Raw genomic sequence first — 17458 nt, forward strand, 5'->3', positions numbered from 1 at the left:
CTTATCAAGATAATTCAGCTAACCTGGGGAATAACATGTGGTGTTAACTCATGAAAAAGGTAGGGGAAGGAGCATCTGATGGGAGTTGCTATGTCTGCTCTCTCATCCCCTATGCCATGAATACAGTAAGGACTTTCATTTCAAAGGAGGTTTCAGCACACAATGCGAAGCGCCTCAGTCATCTTGCAGCATTCACTACTCGAGGACAGTTTCAAGGAAGTCAGGCGACTTTGCGATGGAGTTCAAAATGGTAGTTTCCATACCATTTCCTTCTCACTCTCCCCCTCCCTTCCTTATCTATGTCTTAGCTCTTGCACTATCTGAAATGTTGTCAGGCTGAGTACGAAAGTTAATTTCACATCCTTACTGTTCATGGCCTGTAAGAATGTGGTTGTATTTTCCCTTGTTCCCTCCCTTGCCTTGAAGCGCTTTGAAACACATTGTGTATATCATATCATAAACGATCATATCATATCATCATATACCAGGATGACTATATCAAAACCATGCAAATGGAGAAGGAGCCTGGATGGAAACGCAAAATTATTGTATATCCTGCTCTAGGTCAGGATGAGGTGATCATTGAAGAAATTAAGAGAATTAATTGTCCTGATGCGACTGAAATAGCAAGACTATCTGGATTTTGGGAACAAACTCAAATGTTGATCTATGTACGAGCGCATACCAAGTAGGGATGGGAAGAAGGAATGGTGCCCTGTGCAGCTCACCTGCTGAAGACATATTACGAACAAGAAGTGCAGAAAGTGAATGATGGATGCTTAAAATCACGGACCAAGCCCTCTAAATTGTTGACATGGGTAGAAGATGAATAAGGCCCAGTAGTTGTAGTCCCATTTGTTAATGCAACACTATGTTTCCAAAATCATGGAAAGAACCATGTGGGATATAACAAAGAATGCAACGACACAATTGATGGTCCTAAGATGAGAGAAGGGACAGAGGTCCTGATGGATCGATATTGGGCTTGTGGATCCAAAGCCTATAAGAAGTTGACCAAGGATTGGGGCGGAGTTTGTTACCTGGTGCTCATCCATGTTCCAGCATTAGCGATTCCTCAGAGAGATCTAAACAGTGATGAATTTTAAAAGGTGGATGACCATTTGAGAAAAAGAAGATCGCTTGAACTCCTCAGATGGACGAAAAGAGAACATTATTTCTCAGCCAAAACGATAACAGGATATGATAACATTCCCGAAGAGCACAAGTTGTTCAGCAAGACTGCTATGATGATGACAGCTATATTCATGCCTGGAATCCAAACAGTGGGGAATGCCAAGTGGTTGAAAATTACCAGATGGGAGCTTATGCAGACAATCAATGCTACCATAAAGATAAAGAGATTAAACAACATCAAAGAAGAGCTGAGGGCCATACGACTGATGACTCTTTAGAATAGATATGTCCTTGATATGATCACAGAGATGGAAGGAGCAGGTTGCGGCAAAACTGGGCAATTATGTCGCACATTTATAGCTTCCCACAATGAACAGAATGGAACTTTGTTAGACCTGCATGCCAAGATGGAAGACGAGACAGATGACATTGAATATGACAGTTGGTGTGCCTCTTTGTTTTCATGGATTCCACAGTGATTGGTGTATATATTTAAGGTTCTTGGAGTAATACTGGTGCTAGTAATGTTCAGATTCTGTGTAGTCAGGACGGTGATTGTCCAATGCAAGAAAATGGCAAAGAAGGTGGATGGGATGAAGATCATGATCGATGTCAAACCTGAACCAAATGCCAGAAATACATAGAGGCTAGCATCGTGGCACCTGAAGCAACCAAGTTTCTGTATCCAAAGAATCATAAGAAGTACGTGGGACAATGGGTCTATTGTACCCTGAATGGACAATGTAACGACAGGACATGAAGTGTAGATGAAAATGTCAAATCAGCAGGTACCCTGAGGGGGGAGATAAAGATATGGACACCCAAGAAACACTTCTTCAAGAGAAAATACCATGATATGGAAACAATTGAGCATATGCTCGAAGACATGACCAGAGGGGGAATGTAGAGGAGCAGCAGCATGCCTCTGCACTAAACCCTGCCCCCTACATGCCATATTTTGGAGACCTGAGATTGTGCCGTGTTTGATACCAGCAGTTGTGCCAATACCGCAGCATGTGTTCGAAAGAAGATACCCATTGAGACAACCCTACCAAATGTGTCCCCGAATGGATGACAACTTGACGGAGGAACTCCCTGAAGGAATATGAGAATGAGCAGAGAAAGAGGCCAGTGATGTCACAAACAGTACGCACAACGCTACGGGATACTGACTGAAGAGACTTTATGTATCCTAAAGAAACTAATGACGAAGTAAAGAATCGAGTGAACTCTCAAATATAAAGAAAGAAGATTATTTGTGCACGAAGTGCTACAGAAAATCAACTGTTCAATAAATGCACAGACGCAGAAACGCAAGGTAGACCGAGTCATCATAGAAGTTAGCTATATGTAGAGATTAGAATGCAGGCAAAGCCGCCATTGTGTAGAAACTGTGCACGAAAAGTATGAGATCTCCTGTGTCAATGCACTTTTTAGAAGCAAGGCACACAGTTGCCCAATTGAGATGTATTATCTTGGAACAAGTTCAGGTAGGCCCAAGGGGCGGGGATGTACATAGACGCCTATTACAAAGAGACATTTTTTGGATTGATCTGCTGGACTGTCTAGCCCCTAGGGGCATGAACTGCGAATTTGATTTGATGTGTTTCGTTTAATATTACACAATTATCTGCAATTATCTATTGGACACCTTTGGTTTTTTAAGTTGTCTTTTTAAATGTAAAATTAATTTCATGTCATGAGTGATCTTTATGTGCAACTTCATCGTTTTTTTCTCTCCTTGCATTTTCCATGTGTTTTTCTGCACAATTTTATAACTGTTGCTGCATTTATACATACTATTATGGCTGATGGTCAATTATAGGTATCAATGACTCACCACTATACTCAGCAAACCAGTCGACCGACACGCCGGTACTTCCTGGAGCTGTGCCTCCGTCTGGTTTAGCATTGTGAACCATGTGTGTGAGGGGGGGCACCACGCAGTTATCTAACTGCGGTGGTGCCCCCCCCACACACCCTACACATCTACACTTCATTCGACTATGCACCCCCAGCATGCATTTACCCCTTTCTCTCTAGTTAGGCCCTATGTCTTGGGCTGAATTCCATTTTCGATATATATGCCATTTGCACCGGTGCTCCTCCGTAGGAGCAATCGATGCGTTATACAGATACCCATCATTGCAATGCTTGACTGGGTTTTACTTACTTGAGTCGATCTCTCTTTTCCTTCCGGGACGTGACTGATCGGGATTAGACACTGCATTCTGCGGCGCCGTGCATGTTGATGATTATCACCATGACAACCTACTCGCGTTGCAAGTCTTACATAGATTGGGGGTAAATAGTGTCACAAATGGCTTCGGCTTGCACCTAGAAGCGCTACACTATCTATACTAGCAATTTAGAGTTGAGGTACGTTTAGAACACTTTTTGTAAACCATTGTATCCCGTTCCTTCTGTCCGCCGTATGCCCCCTCCAATATGGCGTCCACCGCAGGACCGCGCATGCGCATGGCTGCCATGACGACCTCTCAACAACTCACAGTTGGGAACCGACAGCCGACCTGGCGGAGCTCGCATACACTGCGTCCGCATCGTGAATGCAGGTAAGAATGGACCTACAGGAGCTGCATGCTCAGTCCCAATGCTACTTAGAATAGGCTTTTACCAGCTGCCATAACCGGACGTGATACTCGACCCTTTCCATGAGACACTATTGACTCAGCCAATACAGTGACTCTTAATTTTACACTGTCATGAGATGAATTCGCCCTCGTCACGGAATTCGATTGAAAAGTAAAACTTGCATTTTTTGATTCTTTACAGCACACGTACTGTGCGAGCGACTGTCAGTATATCCACTCACACCCGGGGTGCCTTAGACTTGCCTCTGGACGTGGTGAGTCATACTTTTACTCCTTCTTCCCTTCTAAAAGTTTTGAATTCTAGGGGAATACAAACCTAGTAACTTACAAGCCGATACTAAACCTCTTGTCTCCCATACAGATCATATCACATGGTTTAGAACTCTCTCCATTAAGGTTAGTGCCTATCTTTGGATGTTACACACAACCTTTACTTTTTTAATTCCCCATGAGCTAATTAGTATCCTTACATTTCTATAGGAACACCCACTTATGCACGAAGGAACTACACATTTCCTGCCCTGAAGATGGATTCAACTGAATCCGAAACGCGTTGGCACTCGATTACACCCACGAGTGTTTAGGACAAAACACACTACCACTACTTCTGTATGTGAATTATTGTGAATGTATATCATTGGATGTTACGCTACAACCCATCCACATTCTTGTGTCTACATATACTGTATGTTACCTTGGAATCTAAATTACCATTTGTATTGTACATTTACATCAAAGGAAGTTTTCTTTGACATCATCAGTTATTTGCTATTTGTTAATGTTGAGTTCGACCCTTAAACCAACTGTATGTTTAGACTTGGGCTTGAACTGATTAATTGTTTATTTTCATTTTCACTTTTTGTAATGAATTTTTTTACATATACTTATAAAAACACGTTATGCTCCTACAGTTTGAAGGTTCTTGGTGGTTCTTGAACTGACTTCACCAGGTGCACACCTTTCTTATTTAAATACATATCCTATTCTAGTTATGAACATACACAAGTACTGAACTATCTCGCTCCTGAAGAGTTTTCTGTATACTATGGAGGGGGTGTCTCCCACTTTCTAGGAGATTCCGACTCACAATCTGTTATTCAAATTGTCAAGGGATTCTATCCCACTAAGAGTGCAATACAGGGCTATCGGTTGGCAACACCCGATGTATGTTTCTCTCCGCACATTTATAGCTTCCCACAATGAACAGAACGGAACTTTGATAGAGGTCATGACGTTCTTGTTAGACCTGCTTGCCAAGATGGAAGACGAGACAGATGACATTGAATATGACAGTTGGTGTGCCTCTTTGTTTTCATGGATTCCACAGTGATTGGTGAATATATTCAAGGTTCTTGGAGTAATACTGGTGCTAGTAATGTTCAGATTCTGTGTAGTCAGGACGGTGATTGTCCAATGCAAGAAAATGGCAAAGAAGGTGCATGGGATGAAGATCATGATCGATGTCAAACCTGAACCAAATGCCAGAAATACATAGAGGCTAGCATTGTGGCACCTGAAGCAACCAAGTTTCTGTATCCAAAGAATCATAAGAAGTACGTGGGACAATGGGTCTATTGTACCCCGAATGGACAATGTAACGACAGGACATGAGGTGTAGATGAAAATGTCAAATCAGCAGGTACCCTGAAGGGGGTGATAAAGATATGGACACCCAAGAAACACTTCTTCAAGAGAAAATACCATGATATAGAAACAATTGAGCATATGCTCGAAGACATGACCAGAGGGGGAATGTAGAGGAGCAGCAGCATGCCTCTGCACTAAACCCTGCCCCCTACCTGCCATATTTTGGAGACCTGAGATTGTGCCGTGTTTGATACCAGCAGTTGTGCCAATACCGCAGCATGTGTTCGAAAGAAGATACCCATTGAGACAACCCTACCAAATGTATCCCCGAATGGATGACAACTTGACGGAGGAACTCCCTGAAGGAATATGAGAAGGAGCAGAGAAAGAGGCCAGTGATGTCACAAAAAGTACGCACAACACTACGGGATACTGACTGAAGAGACTTTATGTATCCTAAAGAAACTAATGACGAAGTAAAGAATCGAGTGAACTCTCAAATATAAAGAAAGAAGATTATTCGTGCACGAAGTGCTACAGAAAATCAACTGTTCAATAAATGCACAGACGCAGAAACGCAAGGTAGACCGAGTCATCATAGAAGTTAGCTATATGTAGAGATTAGAATGCAGGCAAAGCCGCCATTGTGTAGAAACTGGACATTGGTAACATGAATTTAATAAGCCAGGACCTATGAAGCTGGAAGAGAAAGCTCTGTCACAGCAAGTATAAGTGGAATTGTGGAGCTGCAAGACAAGATTGTCTGGCCTGGAGTCAAGACTGAAGAAGCCAAGGTCAGCTCTATTCTGAAAATGGGTGAAAGTGCAAAGGATGAATCATCCCTTGTTTAGGTGCAAAGAAAGAAGACCAAGAGTGCAAAGTTTAATTCATTTAAAGCATTTAGAGTTCTAACTTGGAGTCCCAGAACATGACAGTGAATGCTCTCACTCCCATGTATTCTGAGAGACAAGGATACTTTGCAAGGCCAAGTTCAAAGACAATCTTCAAGGCAGAAGACATGGGCGATGAGCGAATGGGCTAAGTGGGTGGGGAGGTAGTGTCATGCCCCATCTCCTTGCACCTGGGTCTGGGCGTATGTGCTGCTAAGTGAACCGAATGTTCCAGACCTGGCACAAGCGTGCCAACCAATTATAGTAGTCCATATAATGAAGGACCATATAGTTTGAAAACCAATGACAAACTGTGTATCTAATGTTTCTGAAGATTACATGTTTTAGAGGTAGGCATATGTTGTCCACCTGATAGTGGGCAGCCAATCACAATCCTAGTTCCTATAGAAAGTATACTTAGATGTTACTCTTAAGCCAATCCCAACCCTTGGTAGGTTTTCCATTATTGCCACATAGTATGACATCACCTCTGATGTATTTTTGATATGAAAGATATGATTTGTGTGAAGATTGCTGAGAGAAATTGAGCGTACACCCGTTGATGTTCATTGTAACTGCCTGTATTAGATAATTGTTAATAAAACAGTACATTGCCATTTTCTTGACTTGGTTCGATTATTTGGACTCAGAATGTATATGTGTGATCCCACCCATTGCATATGAATGTTCCTAAAGGGCCCTAAGCTCAGAGAAAAGAAAGGCAACCTTTACATGGGAATTTGGGAAAGATTTCTGGATTTATAATGCGATCTACTTTACAAGAGATTCAGTGTTATTTATATTCTGTAAATATTTATAACTATTGAGGACTGAATTTGTACATGAAATGTGTGAAGGAGCGGGGAAAGTTTAATGGAAGTGTTTTACTTAGATGTAATGTTTTCATTTGTTTGATTAACACACAATAAAAATGTGGGGAAAAAAAGACTAATGCCCAGGACATCAAAGATCACGTAGTTCATGATAGGTCTCCCGATCAACCCTGACATCTTGCTACCAACATTATAAACACATCCCCTTGTAGGGAATTTTCATCAATATTAATTTCATATGTGATGCCGTCAGTGATGTAATCTTTGATGTCCTGGGTGTTAGTCTAAGCAGTGCACGGTGGTGGCGTGAGTTATGGTTGCTTAGCTTACCATAACTGGTACATTTTTGAAGTTTTTCGGTTTTACTTGTAACCATAACATCCCTTTAACAAAGTTTTTTTCAGTGAATTTCATAGGTTTTTATTAGTGCAGCATAACCACAACGTCCCTTTGACAAAGTTTTTTCAGTGAATTTCATGGGTGTTTACCAGTGCATGCTAATTTCCTACAATTTACTAATATCATACTTACCCCAATATAGCAAAATCTGTGTCCAATTTACAAGGTTTCACCTTCTAGCATCATTTTTAACACTTATATACACTTTCTGCAACTTTTTCCACAGTTTTTGTGTCAGTCAACGTTTGCGGACATCTGATGTAATTGCCGTCCTGCCGGCCAGTGTCACGTGACCATGCACTCACGCACGGCATGATAACGTATCCGCAAATGCATCCGCACTTTTTGATCGGGTCCGTGCTTTGCGGACAGTTCGGAACTCCATTTCCTACTGATATAGGAACTTTCATGCTCAAAATGTTGCCCTTGCACTGCTCCTACACCTATTCTTACTCAGTATCCATTAACAATCTAGTACAGAGCACATATTTGCAAAATTATTAGCAAAACTGCTATTTATCTTACAAATAGCATCAGCTTTGGCCACTCCTCCTCCCCAAGAGCCACCACCACCACCAGCTGGAGGACCTACACAACAAAAAAAGCACAGTACTTCCAAAGACAATGATGTACTCCCCCTCCCCCCATGAGACGACCCGACCAGCAGGGCCTACCAGCAATATTCAAGGTAAGCCAACTGGGGCTCCGCGGGGGCTCAGCTCAGCTTCTGCACACCGTTTGATGCTGTTTTTTCATGTGCTATGCCTGCAAACTGTGATCATGCAGCACCTGCAGTGGCTCTGCCTCATGGGCCCTGATGTTGATTTCATGCTGGTCGACCTGCCCCACTCACTCCATTATGGCCACCGGCATCTTTGTTCTTCAGGCACCGGAGTGCCTTTTCCTAACTCGCACTGCAGCAGTGATGACTGGCCCCCTTCCACTTCATCTGGCCAATCAGCAGCTGGCAGGCGGGACAGCTGGCCCTTCCACTTAAGACCCTCATCAAAGGTCCTTGTCTGTCCCTGTCTGGCCCTGACTGGAGCATTCCCCCCTTTTCTTCTCTCTCCTCTCGCCACCTCGTAGTATCCACCTATACAGTGGTCACTCAATGACTTTTGGCATGACACACCAGAACAGTTGGCACCCAGCACACTTTTTGCATTTGTAAGGTGGCAGCACCTAGCTCTTAAAATGACATTACATATTTCCCACTCTTCGCTTTGATGTGTTTTATACCTGTGCATGAAATCGATTCTAGGTGTTTAATGGATGTGCCTATGCTGTCTCCCTCTTCCACCCCCCCACCTTTCTTCTATTTGTCTCTGCCCTTACTTGTTCGTCTTACCCCTTACCCCCATTCCCTCTCTCCTCTTTTCTTGTTTAAGCTCTTGCATAGTGTAACGACCGTCAGGCACGTGCATTAATTTATGTCATGTTTAACAGTTTGTATTCCCCATGTCTAATGTTGTACCTCTAAATGAATTGCACTTGCCCATTCTTAATGTACAAATGAATATTCAGAATGTTCAATGATTGTATTCCTTCCCTTTGTTGGAGCGCTTTGGAAAACTTGTTGCTGAGCGTATAGGCGCTATATAAATGACCTATAAATAAAGATGAGGTAGAGGAAGTAGCTACCTATACCACCGATAGAGAATCACGGGTGTGGCAGTTCTTTACCACTGTTGGGAATGTACCAAAGGCTAAAGCTACCAAAGTAAAATGCACTTGTACTCAGTTGTGGACTACCTGGACAGTACTCCTACAGGACCACCTCTATGCACCGTCACACCCAATCCAACCACCACAATGCTCTCAGAAGACTGTTCCTCTCTTACCAAGTGGTACACTGTTTTCCTCCACCTCATCTTCCTCAACCAGTACTGTAACCACACAGCCTACTTCCGTGGAACACAAAATCCCACCAACTTCCTTGCAAACAATAAAAGAGGCTGTTGATCCATATCTTTCGAAGACAACAGTCCTCTGTATATACTGCAACACACCACTCTGCAGGGGCAAGCAATTTCAAAGTGTTTTTGAAGCTGTAATCAAGGAGCATGAGAAACACTGCACACTACCTTAGATGTAACACACATGCAACATCTTCCCCTGTCCATCTGCTCCTTCATATTAGTGTTTGGAACCTCTCCCCACATTTCCCTCCCAAACTTACATTCTAACCTCTCCTGCAACACAAACAAATCCTTTAGGAACCACCTTTCACAGGTAAAAAATAGAACTAAAAAATCCTATAGACACCATCTACTTTACATTTCTCAGTAAAGTACATAGACTCAATAAGATTTTCCAACATTTGCATTATCATTTTGTGTTATGCTAGTGGGAATAATGTGGTATTCATCCCCCATTCCGGGGACTGGAAAAGGGGATAATGGCCCGCCAGCATAAGCCTTTGCAATATTTTGAGACCCTAGATATAAACTCTTTGTGCAGATTCGTCCATTGGCACCACATTTGTAAGCCTTTACAATATTTTGGAACTCCCCCCTCTAATTTTGTTCCCTCTTGACAAAACAGCCCCACACTTTTCAAAACCATTCAGAATCAGGTCTAAAATGAAATTCCAAAACTTCATGCAGTTTCATTGAGTTGCAGCAAAGTTATAAGCCATCAAAAAACTGCTTTTCACCAACCCTGTAATGCACAAATAAGAATAGATGACCCTGAACATCTAATATGTTTGCGGACATCAGAGGAATGCCCCGGAATGTTCTCGAACATCAGAGAAGAAAAATGCCTGTTTTTTGGCTTTTTAAGGCCATATCCCATTCTCATCACCCTCACCTCCCCAGACATTGGGCCTCATTACATGGTAGGTGGGAAGGGTTTACCGGTACCGGTATTTTACCGGTACCTGTAAATCCTTACCGCCTTACTACGAGGTCCCTTTGCGGGTTGGGGAATTTAACGCCTGTTTTTTGCAGGCGTTAAAAACCAACCAGCAAAGGGACCAGTGGAGCTAATTATGGTACCGCAATTTGCGGCACCGTAATTAGCGCCTTCCCCATTCCCATAGAGCCCTATGGGGCAAATATGGGAATGGGGAAGGGCAATGGTGGAAGGGGGAATTACCGCCCCGCCAACCTTCGAATGGGGCGGAAATTCTCCTTTCCACCAAGGTGGTGCCGGTATTTTACCGGCATGAACCATGGCGCTAATAGCGCCATGGTTCACCGCCTACTGTGTAATGAGGCCCATTGTTTCATTAGTTTGAAAAGTGCAATGTTGTGTTTTCGTAATATGTTTTCAGCGGGATGTACGCAGACAATGGTGGATGTCCGTGAATCCAACATGGCGGGTATTTCCAAAAATCTGACAAACCTCACGTTTTTTATTGACCAATCAGTGGGTGTGTCTGATGTTTGCGGACCTCACGTCGACCTCTGCACCAATCGGGTGCCCATACACTGACTGAACAGGAAAATGAGCCCGCGGACCGAACCCAATATCACTCATTTTTTTCACCTACTTTTTGGTCGTTTTCAAAAAACTACTGGACGGCTTTACACCAAATTTAAAAAAAACACGCTTTCGGGACCAAGCCGCTGCTCCTTCCACAAATTCTGTGAAAATCCATCCAGCTGTTTGTGCGCTAGGCATGAGCACATCATCTTTTTTCATCGCATCTATGAGGAAAACTACATATTTAGGGATCTCCCTATAACTTCCCCCCTTCACGAAACCTCACCAAACTTTGCATGATCAATCTGACGGGGCAATATACTGTTTTTTGCAAAGATTTGTAAGGATTTGTTCAGGAAGGGCCCAGGTATAAGCCACCCAAATAGTGCTATTCCTGTGGTTTGAGCAACTGAACCATAACTACAGGGCCGCTAATGCAGGCACTAAGCACTTTATTATGTTGTTGTTTTGCATATTTTGCACATTGCAGCCAATGCGGTTTTGCACATAATCAATTGTATCCAATGATTGGGCATACCTTCATGTGCACAACTTCTATCATACACCTTATATTTCACTCCCTTAAAGTATTAGCATTACAATTATGCGGGGAAACTACTGCATGAAGTGCAGTTAGTGAGACTGTAAATAATGGCTTTGATGTCTGTTTTTTAGATTCAGCTTCTTTCCGTGGTTGAATTCCTCACACGGTTTGATCTTTTACATTTTTTCTGCCACTAGTGCAGAAATAGAAAACAGTTCTTATTTTATTCTGTTTAAACTGTTGCAGGCAATACTATTGTGTTACTATCACCATCGTTATTGTCTAGTTGCACAGACGGCATAATTGGATGAATATTATAGCAATCGTTTACACATCGCTGTCATTCATACAGTCTCCTGTTACATCAACAGAACAGAGTTCCCCGGCCGATAGCCTATGTCCAATGCCATATGAACTGATAAGTATCACTGTTCATCATATTCGCTTAGGCATGTTAAGATGTCTGACCTATTAGACTTAAATATACTGCCATTTCAGAGGTGGCATTCATTTCTAGCCTGCAACCATAGATACGAGATCTAAGCTATAAACCTCTTGTCTATTTTCACATCCCTCAATGTGATCAGAAACGCGCAGTTGCCTGACAAATTTCTTTTTCTAGTGCACAATAATAAAGTAAATTAAGTTGCTGTAAATTCCGTCGTGTCCTTCTTTGCAGCCTGGTAATTATTTCGAAGCAGCTCCTCTTTGGAGTGCAATCCATCTCATCGTACTCATGTACCTTGGTTGTTTTTGTTTTATAATATATATATATATATATATATATATATGTATATATATATATATGTGTAAATATTTTTTTTTCAAGGAAAAAACTTCAGTTGCAGGGATGTTAAGGTGAGAATTTAATGCAACAGAACCCCTGGAATTCATCTAATGCTCCCTTAATTTTGCACCCCCTACTGCAATATCTATGACCACACTGATAACATAACTGATTACATCACTAATTACATCATCTGGTGGCATCACTGATGACATCACTGGTGACATCGCTAATAGCATCATATGACATCAATGATCATTTAACTAATGTCATCAGACATAAGATTGCTCTAGGTATTTGCCCATATTTAGACCACCCATACATTTCTACATATGTGATATTAGCATTTTAGAATAGTTCATAACAATGAGTACATTGATTAAAACAGTAAAATCTACACATGCATCATATCACTACTTGTGAAGCTTTCTTTTGTAGTATATTGGTAAAAGATGCTATCTGAATTATAAAAGGTATACTGCTTAGAATGTTCCTTGTTTCTGCAAAATATATCTGAGACATGTTTACTATAATATAATCAGTATATGCATTTACACATTTACTAAACAAATTAGTACAAATAAATACACCACATGTCGAACCCTAATTATTTGCAAAGTTTTAAAATAAACATATGTATATACTCAATTGTTTAATTTTAAGAAAAATGTGTACATGTATAATTTTAAATTTTTTCTTTTTTTAACTCTTTTTTCATTTTCAATTAATCAACACCACAACACAATAACAAGCATGCAGGTATTGGGCTATTACATCTTGTATTCAATGAGAAAATATATGAACTATATCATCACCTTACAACTATAAACAAAGATGTTTCAAAATAAATTAACATGCTATCTACATCCCAGCCTTAACCTAGAGTACAGTGACAAAAACTACGTACAGAACAGACCAACAGACAAAACATAAGACAAACACACATCCCTAAGACTAACCCACCCCCACCTCCATCACATAAATAATTCACAATCTGCACTCTACCTAACAATACTCATAAAGATCATTGAAAGGCTCCCACAATACAATTCCATATAACCTTCCTCTCTTTGTTGTCTATGAAACCTTGTTTCCTCAAAGTTTGAGAGTATTTGACTATGTCCAGTACCCAGCCTTCCACCCACGTTTCTTTTCTTGTTTTCCATAAATTCAGTATTTGTTTAGTTGCAACTAGAAGGGCCTTGTTAATCCATCATAAATGACATGAGAAGTGCTTTAAAACAAGGAAAAACTTAATATTAGGATATATTTTAAGAATGTTCATACATGGGTATTAAAAAGAAAGTGGTTATTACTCTAAATGTATATGTGTATAGAAAAGAAATTAAGTTTTAAAATAGAACATTTGCATGAAAAATGTACATAGATGTTTATTTCTTTCTGTGTGTCTTTTGTAAGTTATTGACATGTTAACATTGAAATTAAACACATACTGTACAAAGTAATCTTTAAATAGTATCCAATTTTAATACATTGACCTGTGTGTATGTCATAGATGATGTCATCAGTGATGCCATCATTTTGGTCATAGGCTGTGCAACAGGGGGTGCGAAGTTAAGGTGCCTTTAGCTGAATTTCAGGAGTTTTGTTGTGTTAAGTTCTCACCTTAATGTCCCTGCAACTGACATATTTTTCGTTGAATTTCAAAGGTTTTGTTACAATGTATTTCTCACCCTAAAGTCTTTGCAACTAAGGGGGTAATTCACAGAATTCAGTGCACAAGTGGCACACGCGGCTGGCGCACAGTGTGCGCGTGCGAATCCCTGCGCCAGCCGCGTGCGCTAAAATCCATTTCCGCGCACAGCGTATTCATGGATTCCAGCCACCAAAACCAGCCGTGGCGCACAGTGGCGCAGCGAACCTGCAGCAGCGCCAGTTACGCCCCCAAGAACACCTCTCGCGCACGGAAAAGCCATCAATATACCCAATCCAGCGCAAAGGGCTGCGCTAACCCTGTACCAGCACAGCAAGCGGGCTACGTGTATCACTGGGGTGCGCGGGAAGTACCTCACGCGATTGGGCCCGTGCGAGCAGGGTACGCGTATTTCAGGGATGCGCGGGAAGTTCCACACGCGATTTCATCATGGTACGTGTATTTCAGGGGTGCGCGGGAATTTCCACACGCGATTGGGCCCGTGTGAGCAGGGTACGCGTATCTCAGGGGTGCGCGGGAAGTTCCACACGCAATTTCATCATGGTACGTGTATTTCAGGGGTGCGCGGGAATTTCCACACGCGATTGGGCCCGTGCGAGCAGGGTACGCGTATCTCAGGGGTGCGCGGGAAGTCCGACACGCGATATCAGCAGGGTACGTGTATTTCAGGGGTGCGCGGGAAGTTCCACACGCGATTCCATCAGGGTACGTGTATTTCGGGGCGCGGGGGAAGTTTCACAAGCGAAATCAGCAGGGTACGTGTATTACAGGGGTGCGCGGGAATTTCCACACGCGATTTCATCATGGTACGTGTATTTCGGGGTGCGCGTGAAGTTCCACACACGATATCAGCAGGGTACGTGTATTTCAGGGTGCAGGGGAAGTTCCACACGCGATTCCATCAGGGTACGTGTATTTCGGGGTGCGCGTGAAGTTCCACACGCGATATCAGCAGCGTACGTGTATTTCAGGGGTGCGCGGGAAGTTCCACACGCGATTCCATCAGGGTACGTGTATTTCGGGGCACGAGGGAAGTTTCACACGCGAAATCAGCAGGGTACGTGTATTTCAGGGTGCAGGGGAAGTTCCACACGCGATTTCATCAGGGTACGTGTTTTTCAGGGTGCGCGTGAAGTTCCACACGCGATATCAGCAGGGTACGTGTATTTCAGGGGTGCGCGGGAAGTTCCACACGCGATTCCATCAGGGTACGTGTATTTCGGGGCGCGGGGGAAGTTTCACACGCGAAATCAGCAGGGAACGTGTATTACAGGGGTGCGCGGGAATTTCCACACGCGATTTCATCATGGTACGTGTATTTCGGGGTGCGCGTGAAGTTCCACACGCGATATCAGCAGGGTACGTGTATTTCAGGGTGCAGGGGAAGTTCCACACGCGATTCCATCAGGGTACGTGTATTTCGGGGTGCGCGTGAAGTTCCACACGCGATTCCATCAGGGTACGTGTATTTCGGGGCGCGGGGGAAGTTTCACACGCGAAATCAGCAGGGTACGTGTATTTCAGGGTGCAGGGGAAGTTCCACACGCGATTCCATCAGGGTACGTGTATTTCGGGGCACGGGGGAAGTTTCACACGCGAAATCAGCAGGGTACGTGTATTCCAGGGGTGCGCGGGAAGTTCCACACGTGAATTGCACGTGTGGGTCCTCCCAGGTGTTCCCTGTACACCCTCCACGGCCCCTGCAGGTGGCTCACACCACAGGGGCCTACCCTGCACATGTCCTGCAGGCACCCCATCCACCATGGCCATGCCCCCCAGCCAACCCACATGTCAACTTGCACTACTGCCCACCAACGCATGTCCCCCTGCACCCCCAGCCACCAGGGGCAGCCTCCACCAGGCCCCCACCCATGTCTACCAGCACCCCCACCCCCCAGCAGTGCAGGGGCACCCACCACCAGGCCCCCACCCATGTCTCCCACCACCCCCACCCCCCAGCACTGTGGGGCACCTGCCAGCAGGCCCCCACCCATGTCCAACTCATGTTCCCCACCCCCCCCACCCCCCAGCACTGTGGGGCACCTGCCAGCAGGCCCCCACCCATGTCCAACTCATGTTCCCCACCCCCCCACCCCAAGCCAGCACTGTGGGGCACCCACCACCAGGCCCCCACCCATGTCCCATCCATGCCCCCCTGAACCTGGGTCCCACCAATCCCCAATCATGTCCGTAATGGCCATCCTCCCCTGCCAAAAGGCCCAACCAACTATCACATCCACCCACATATCAAAGGCAATGACATGTTACACACCCAATGTAAATAATGCAAATGAACACATGTCTGTCACACACAATGGCTGCAAGTGAATGTTAAGACACCCAACATGACATGCATGAAAGCAATGAGATGATACGACACATTGAAGGATGAAAATAAAAATGTATTTAAAATCAACTGGAATGGAAATGAAATGAGATAAACCACAAAGCAAAACAACCAAAAGAAAAGAATGTCCATGAAAAAAATCAAAAACACACAGCACAATCCAAAAAAATGGTGTCCAAAGTCACAGTCAGAAAAGTAATCCAAGTGTAAATGATAAACAAAAACCATTGCTCCATGGCGATGAAAAAAATCCAAAAAATAGACAAATCCATTGAAGAACTATTTACAAGATAATCCCGGGTCCATGAGCCCAACCAAATGAAACCTAACTATGACAACTAACTAAAAACTGAACTACATACAAAAATGTGGCGCATTGTCCAATCGCAACCAAATTAAAAAAAAAAATAAAGGAAACCTAACACTAACTATATAACTATATACAAAGGCGGCGGGCAAGTCCAGCGGCTCACTCCGTGGTGTTCCGGGCCAGGGCATCATCGAACTCCTGTTCGATATCCCGGAGGCGGTCCTGTTCCATGGCCCCGAGGGTCCGCAGGGACGACGCCGTCTCCTCTTCCAACCCCCTGCGGATTGCCTCGAGGCACTCGGCCCACCTCAGGGAGTCCTCCGACCTGACTATTGTGAGCCGCACCTCTTCCGCCCGCCGCCGCTCCGCACCTATCTGCTGGCCCAACCTCTGCCACGCGGAAGACACTTCCCGTCCTGGGTCCTCCTGCCCTCCGGCCGATGCCTGCCCCTCCGATGTTGATGGCCCCGAGCCATGATGCCTCCCACGTTGACTCCACTGCTGCCTCCGACACCACTGCCTCTGCCAGCACGACGGCATCCAGGCTGATGGAATCCACCGACGCCGTCGTGCACGTGCCCTGCCTGATGATGCCGGCACATCCTCCATCTGCTGGGGTACAGTTGCTGTGGTGTCCACCCCTGCTGGACCTCTGACTCCCGACTGTGGCAGGGATGGGATCCCCACCGAGCTGGCTGCATTGGTCAGGGCCGGTCCACAGGGGGCCCTGGTGGCATCTGGGCCGGAAGACGGCAAGGAGAACGACTGGCGTATAGTCTCCACAGAGGAGGAGAGGGCCGCCAGATTGGCCGACACATGCAGGAAACCCCCGAACATGGACGATCCCAATTGGGCCACGTCAGCACGGTGCTCTTCGTGATGACGTGCGTGCTCCTCCTGGGAAGCACGCA

The sequence above is a fragment of the Ambystoma mexicanum genome, chromosome 7q, assembly GCF_040938575.1.
Source record: "Ambystoma mexicanum isolate Mex_15411 chromosome 7q, UKY_AmexF1_1, whole genome shotgun sequence".
Taxonomy (NCBI): Eukaryota; Metazoa; Chordata; class Amphibia; order Caudata; family Ambystomatidae; genus Ambystoma; species Ambystoma mexicanum.